The sequence below is a fragment of the Podarcis cretensis genome (assembly GCF_951804945.1).
Source record: "Podarcis cretensis genome assembly, chromosome: 1".
In the NCBI taxonomy this organism is placed as follows: Eukaryota; Metazoa; Chordata; class Lepidosauria; order Squamata; family Lacertidae; genus Podarcis; species Podarcis cretensis.
In genome coordinates this window covers 89,747,724-89,755,265 of record NC_137170.1, presented here as the reverse complement: position 1 = coordinate 89,755,265, position 7,542 = coordinate 89,747,724, and positions in this window count along the sequence as shown.

Below are 7,542 nucleotides of genomic sequence, written 5' to 3'. Positions count from 1 at the left end.
TCAGGGCCAAAATTGGACCTCCTATTTGGTCATAATTGGCCTATGAGTCAGAGGTTACCTACTCCTTTTCTAGACAAACATAAACAGGCCACAATAGAAGCATAGGGCCTGGTGTATGGCATTGACATCATTTATAGGATTTAGGAAACTTCAGGCCCTTTCTGAGTACAATTTGGTCCCATGTTGACTAGGCAGGTATCTGAAATGTGTTTGATTATCCAGATTCAGAAAATCTGCATATTTATAACCACAATAGGAAAATTACACTTTGTGGAACTACCTTGGGTTGATTTTCATTAATGAGTTCCATCTCCAGAGGAGGTACAAGCAAACAAACAATGCTGTGTAGGTTGACTGCCACAGCTCATCCTTCTGAAGAGTTTTGTGAAGCCAGAAAGTCTGCACACGGTCACCCAAGTGGTCCCTTCCCTTGTTTACTCCCACTTGGGTAGCTATCTGCAGTTAGCTTCTAGTCAGCATTGCAAACTAACTCTGGAAAGTGGTGTGACAAGCTTCCAAATTCAATCAGCCAGCTTTTCAGTGGCCTGGCCGGCTGTTTCATTGTTTGGATGCGGTGATGCTTCTGGTCTGTGTTGGCAACAAAAGCTTCTGTGTGCTGTGCTTCCTAGAAGCCTACTCCACCTCCTTTAATTCTTAGAAAGGGGGAGAGCAAATGATTCAAAGCAAACATTTCAATGGCCTTTCTTCTTAGAATAAAAACCGTGGCTGTCATTTACTTGTTTGGTAACTCTGAATAACAAAGCATTGCACGATGTGTCCTGCAGTGCATATTTCCCCAGCACATTTTGCTACAGTCCACTGTAAACTGTCCCTTAGTGAACTGTGGGGTGAGTTCATGCTTTTTGTGACCTACTTTCTCCCCACTGTATAATCTCAACTGAGATGCCTATAAAAGAAACCTGTTCCATGATTTCATTTTATGCTGGGTGTGTGTGTGATGCCCTTTTGAGATAGGTATGGTTTTTTGGTTTTTTAAAAAAAGAGATCTAGTGCAGTCTTCACAAATCTTGTGCCCTCTGCATGTTTCAAACTTTCACTCTTATCAGCCTCAGCTAGCAAAAGTTCCCATTCCAAAAGTGGGAATAAGAAGAAGAAAGAGAGAAGGAGAAAAGGGAAAGGAAAGAAAGGGTGGGAGAGAACTTCTAGGTGAACAAATCAAAACATTTTCTTTTTAATTACTTAAGCTCCTCATGTTTCCAACAGAGTGCTCCTCAGGGGCACTCTTGAACAGCAGTACTTAACCTGGTGTCCACACACTTTTGCAATTCAATTCTAACCCATTCATCAGGCCAGACTAAAGCAATGTTTTGCAAAGAGCTGGTGTGGTGTAGTGCTTAGAGTGTTGGATTAAGACTGGCAAGACCAGGGTTCAAATCCCTACACTGGCCTTGAAGCTCACTGGGTGACTTTGGGCCAGTCACAGACTCTGAAAGTGAACTACCTCACAGGTGAGAATAAAATGAGGAGGGGGGAAACCTTAAGGTCCTTGGGGGAAAAGGGGGATATAAATGTAATAAAATTAATAAAATTAATTTTGAAAGGAAATGTTAACCAGCAAAAATGGAGATGCACATTTCCAGTGCCAGTATTTAGGTAGCCTTGCTTTAAGTGGACAATATGGCTATTTTTTTCCTTCTGGGATGTATTGAGGCCAGTTGAAATAGATGGTGTTCAAGGGGTTGCTCCTTTGTGCCCCTCATTTCCTTCTTGTGGTCATAACCTAGGTGATTGGATAATGACTTCATAACAATAGGCCAAGCCACTTGCATGGACTTTGAAACTAGGGTTATTTTGATTATTTCCTTGCAAGAGAACATTAGCAGCTGAAACATGCAGTAATTAATGGATGGAATTTGCAATAACAGGAGCAATTAACCAAAGGGGCAACCGTTAATGGCTCAAAACTTTCCATCGTTCAATCATAGGGAAGTATATTTCTAACACAAATCAGTGATAAATGGCTGTTGAGAGGAAAGCCAGTGGGATGGCTCTACTTCAACATCAGCAGTTAATAGTGCCGACATAAACAGACACTTTGGTTGTGTTTATTTAATATATTTCACGGAAAGAAATTCCTGTGTTTGAAATAGCAAGTTTCCAGCCTCAGCCAGGGACGATGTTAAATAAACAGCCACATTTCAAGGGGAAATCTCTCCAAAAGAAAGTGATATGTTTCAAAAGGGAAAGGTTAGATCTGTTTAACTCCCCCCCCCCACTCGCTTTGTTGTATGGAACTTTTTCTGTGAACATCTGGAGCAAAGTGGCATATTTATGTGCAAATGATGACATCACAGCATTCCCCAACGAACACTAAAGAAGCAACTGGCACTTATAGAGGAATCTCATAGGGAAACTGCAAAACTGGGACTTGGTGTTTCTGCAAGGCTCTCAGTTTGGTTGTGCTGGTTGGTTGCTGAGATCTAAACTAGGCTGGGTGCACAGAATGCAATTAGCCATTGTGATTGCTTTTTCAAAAGCAATTTGCAGGTGTGGAGGCTGCAGTCCAGATTAGGGTCTGGGATGTGGGGTGGGGGGCTTTAACCCTTTGTCCCTCTTCAATGTGCACCCAATCTGTAGCTCTCTTCCTATGCCTGAAATCTGAATTGCAGGGAAATTTCCCACTGGAACAAATGCCCTCCCCCATCCCCACAGATGTGGGCTGAAGTTGATAAGGAGTACACCACCTGACACTAGCAAAAGTAATGACTTTTATTAAATATTGTTGCATTGGTAATTCAGAATCCTACTCCCCAAATTCTGGCAGTTCTACTGAACGTCTTGCAAGGGACCATAAAAATTTCCATTCCAGATTTGTGGCAAATAGGTGCAGACATGGTAATGGTTTTTGTCTGGTGCATGTAAATTCATACACACAAATTGTTAGGTGTCCAGAATATTATTGAACCTTCTGAATTTGCATGGCCTGCTACATTTATTGCTGGAATATGGGGGGAAATGTGACTGCATTTGTGTTCTATATTTCAGAACTGAACACACTAGACCTTCAGTACTCTCTCTGATAAACATTGCCCCATATTTCATGATTTCTGATCTGTCCTTCAACTTTAGGAATAGTTGTTAGTCTTATTCTAAAGAATTAGGAGGAAAAATAGGTGAAGAGTTTATTTTCCCCTCCTGCATGCAATAAGGGTGTGGCTAAATGCAGAAGATGTGAGAGGCTGCAACAAAGACTGTGTACACACTGTACAGAGTGTGACATCCCCAAAGAACTGTCATTTGCCCCTCACAGAGCCAAAATTCCCAGCACCCTTAACAAACTACATGATTCTTTGAGAGAAGTCATGTGCTTTAAATGAGCTTCACCTGTACAGTGTGTGTGCCGCTTCAGTTGTGCTGGAAATTTGGAGACAGTGTCAAATTCAAGTTCTTCTGTGTCCTGGAAGAAAAGCTGCTAACCAACAAAGATACATTATTATATGTTTGCTAACTTCTCTTTCTGAACAGAAAATGAGCCATGTGGACATTATGGTGGGACGACCTACTGCCCTGGTATTGGAACTTCACTGGAAAGCTGGGGTAGAATGAGCAGGCAGTTATCCATGGCCTAATTTTATATTGCATCACACACACACACTGCATTCTGTTATGGAAATATAAATATTTGAGAAGATATGCTTTGTGAAACTGTATATCAGGCAAAACTGCATATAAATGTGCAAATTAGGGAAAAATCACACCAAATTGCTCATTAATTTTCACATGGACTCTTTTTTTTTTTGAGCAAGGATCTATATGTGTCTGCTAGGAGACCATGCCCAGTATTCTTGACATGTGATTTGTTCTAACATGCCTGTGAATTATACATTGGGAGCTGTTTGTTTGTTTTTGCTACAAAATGCCAAGAGGAGGGAGAGAGTACAAAGCTGTCAAGGGAACTGAGATGGGTTAAAGCCAGGGTGGGGAAAAAATATATTAAGCACCCTACCTAGCCAAATGCGAGAGGGAACGTCTAAACGTTTCCTAACCTCAGGTCTAGAAACTGTCATGGAGGCAGCCAAGGTCAGAGAGACCTAGATTGGAAGGCGCCCAGGAGCAACCCTCTCCAAGCTCATGACAGTGCAAGAAGGGTTACATGGGCAGGCCACTGCTGGCTCAGCCTTGCTATAAACAGTGCTGAAATGTCGCACAAAGTTTAAAATAAAACAACCCTGAAAGCCAACATCAGGAGGAAGCAGAATGTGTTATGAAATAAACCTTAAAAAGCAGTTATGTCAGGCAGGCCTGTTGTTAACTTGTCATTTTAAGGATTCCTCAGGGAACATGTTATCTGTATCCGGAGATTGTTAACATGTGGGTGTTTTCTCCCTCTCTCCTTAAAGCATTGCTCTTTGTGAAGCAGTCATAGTTGTTATTTTTCATTTTGCTCAGTCATTTTTTTGGGGTGCCACTCTGTTTGGCAGAGGGAGCTGGGACCACACTATCTGCACTACAAAATAGGAGAGAGAGAGAGAGAGAGAGAGAGAGAGAGAGAGAGAGAGAGATGTAGCAATTGTCAAGCACCCCGTGACATGCTTTGTGATCATATTCCATTTGGTGGTGACTTTTGCGTGGTTATTATCACATGACCTCCTGGGAATTGCAGTCAGCAAGGTAGGACAAGGACATGTTGATGCCACCATTTTGGGGTCAGCACAAGGATGGACCAAGGTAGAATTACAAAGCAGAAGGGATAGAAATAAAAATGGAGAGGAAGGGGTGAATTGTCTCTAACCCCCACCCCACCATTCAGGCACATTTCCTTTTAAACTGGAGTAGATGAGCAGGAATTCTTTTGAGAAAGCAGTGTGGTTTTTGCCCTCCCTCAATTGATCTCTGGGATCCACAAGTTTGACTGCTGAGTGCATTGTGATATGTAGCTTTCTTTGGAGTAGAAATGGTGGACTAATGCTATTCTATTTATGTATCAGCTGAATATTAAGAACTGGCCAAACTCATAAGAAGACTAGGAAATTGCAATCTTTGGTACCATAAGATAGAGCTGAGATGCTAACTTATAGAGTGTGCCATCTCCTGAATGCCAAGGTAGGCCCCTAAACCTGTTCCAAGTTTTTTCCCAACCCTTCAGAGTAGATTTAGGAGGTGGGGGATGCAACGGCAAGGTGGTGGGTGAATCTCATTTCATGTGTGGACATTTTCCACGCACACAATTTAGTTTTATCCTGCCCATAGCATCATTCCCAGGGGACGTCTGGAAGGAAAATGGCAAGCACCCAGAGGACCACAGCAGGTCATCATCACTACCATAGTGGTGAGGAAAAAGTGACCTGGGTGGGTTTGGTGCACCTTTAACCCTCACCCTTTCAAACTTTTAGTCTAAACATCTCCTATGTGAACTTCTGTCCCAGCGCTAATGAAAAGGTATGATTTGCTGACTGGTTAGGATTCTTTCCATATGATTTTTGGTTCCAGACAACTATGACCAAAGATGGTACATGAGGAAATGTGTGAAGAATGAACACATGCAGCAGAAGGCGTCACCGGTGCCAAACAGAGCCTCACGCCTTATTCAGAATTGCAAAACAGAATCCAAAATTGTTCTTCTGGAATCTGACACTGTTGGCAGATCCATTTCCAGGTGCTGTTAAAAATAATGAAGGTAGAATGAGATAGATCCATCCAACAGCTCCAAAGGGAATGCCTTTCAAAGGTGAATCCACCCGTAGCTCATGAGGTAGATATGCAGCCTGACTAGGACTGCCAAGAGGGAGCCTGCCAAGATGGAGCCTATTCCAAGCAAGGTTCTGCACTTGTGTACACAAGCAAACAGACGGCTCAGAATCAGAAAGCAAAGAAAACACAAGGAGGGAGCTCAAACATATCCCCATGTGCAACCCATTAGGGATCAGTAAGGAAGAGGCAATGGAACATTCAGGCTCAATCTTTGTGGTCCATTTCTCCTGCCAAGTCACGGTCTCCGGGCAAAGTATAAATTAAGCCACACAGTGTTGTTGTTGTTGTTCTAAGCAATGTTTTCCCCTGCGCTGATTTTAGATGGCGTGAAAAAGATCTTGTGCACCTGTGCAGGCAATTTTTGAGAGCCTCAGAGTGTGGGCAGCGTACAGGACAAGTTTAATCTGATACGATATGGCTGGAGTTTCCCTGGAGTGTAACCTTTGACGTGAAAAGTCAATGTGATGCGTGAGAGAGAGATGGATGATTTTTGAGCTGCCTTACCTGAATCCTGCTGTAAACTTTTCCCCTTCGTTCCCTGTTGCCTTTCTTACCCACCCAAGTCTTTCTCTCTCAGCATCACCGCTTGCCAGATGGAGAGGAAGCCAGCTGTACAGGAATGGAATTCATGCAGCGTGCTGACTCACTGAGTCACTCCCCAGCCAACCAGCATACATCCAGCTCTTTCTCTCCGTCGCAGATAGCGGAAAGCAAGAGCTTTGAGGAAGATGCTTCACGAGTGTCTCTTAATGTTTTGGAGGCCACAGCTTTCTCTCCATGCATGTGCAGAGGGACGTTACCAAACTTCATGCTCCCAGGCTTTCCTGGTAACATTCTTTTGTCATATAACATGGCAGTGAGGCAAGCTGTCGAAGGCACGTGTCACACTGTCAATATGTCAAACACTCTCTGCTGGATTTTGATCATCAGCTGGCACTCAAGGACCTATTTCAGCCTGAAGAAAGTGTTGTGGTCACCACACACACGCTCCATAACCAAGCACACATCACCACATATTCTATTGGCTACAATAGAAGCCAATGTGGTGCAGAGATTAGAATGTCGGGAGACCTGGGTTCCAATCCCCATATTGACCAGGAATCTTATTGGGTGACCTTGGGCCAGTCACTGCTTCTCAGCCTAATATACCTCACAGGGTTGTTGTGAGGATTAAATGAAGAATGGGAGAACCTTGGAGGAAATGTAATATCAATGTAATAATTAATAAAATAAAATAAAATGGGTGCACATGAGTGCCCAAAGCAACCCCTGGTGTATATTATCTGGCTCTTTTTGTTGCATTCTTTTTTTAAAAAAAAATGTGTTTCTGAGGCAACAGTCTATCCAACAGAGGAAGTCAGAAGAAACAGGCGATAGTCCAAATTAAAGATCTCCACTCGCTTTTTGGGCAAAACAGTCTCATAAGAGCCTCACTGCACTGGAAGGTTGAGCCGTGACACTCAACGGCAAACAGCCTTGTCTGGAGTGACAAGCTTTCAAAAGAAAAGAGAAAAGACAAACAAACAAATTTTGGGAAAGGATCAGAGAACTAGTTTGGTTGGATTTTGGAATGAAAAGAGGGAGTCCACTCCGGATTTGGGAAAGAAACGTGTGGGAAAATTTTACTGAAAAAAACAAGGTGAACCGTAATGTCCTGCGAAGTTTCCACGCAGGATGGGGAGAAGGGCGAAAGAGAAACTGTTACAATTTAAAACTAGAATCAAACACCCTCTCAACCCAACAAGCAAACTGTATCCAGATAGAAGTGATTAAACTATACAATTATACAACTGTTTGGCAGAGAGAAAATAAAAATTAAACCCCCACCCA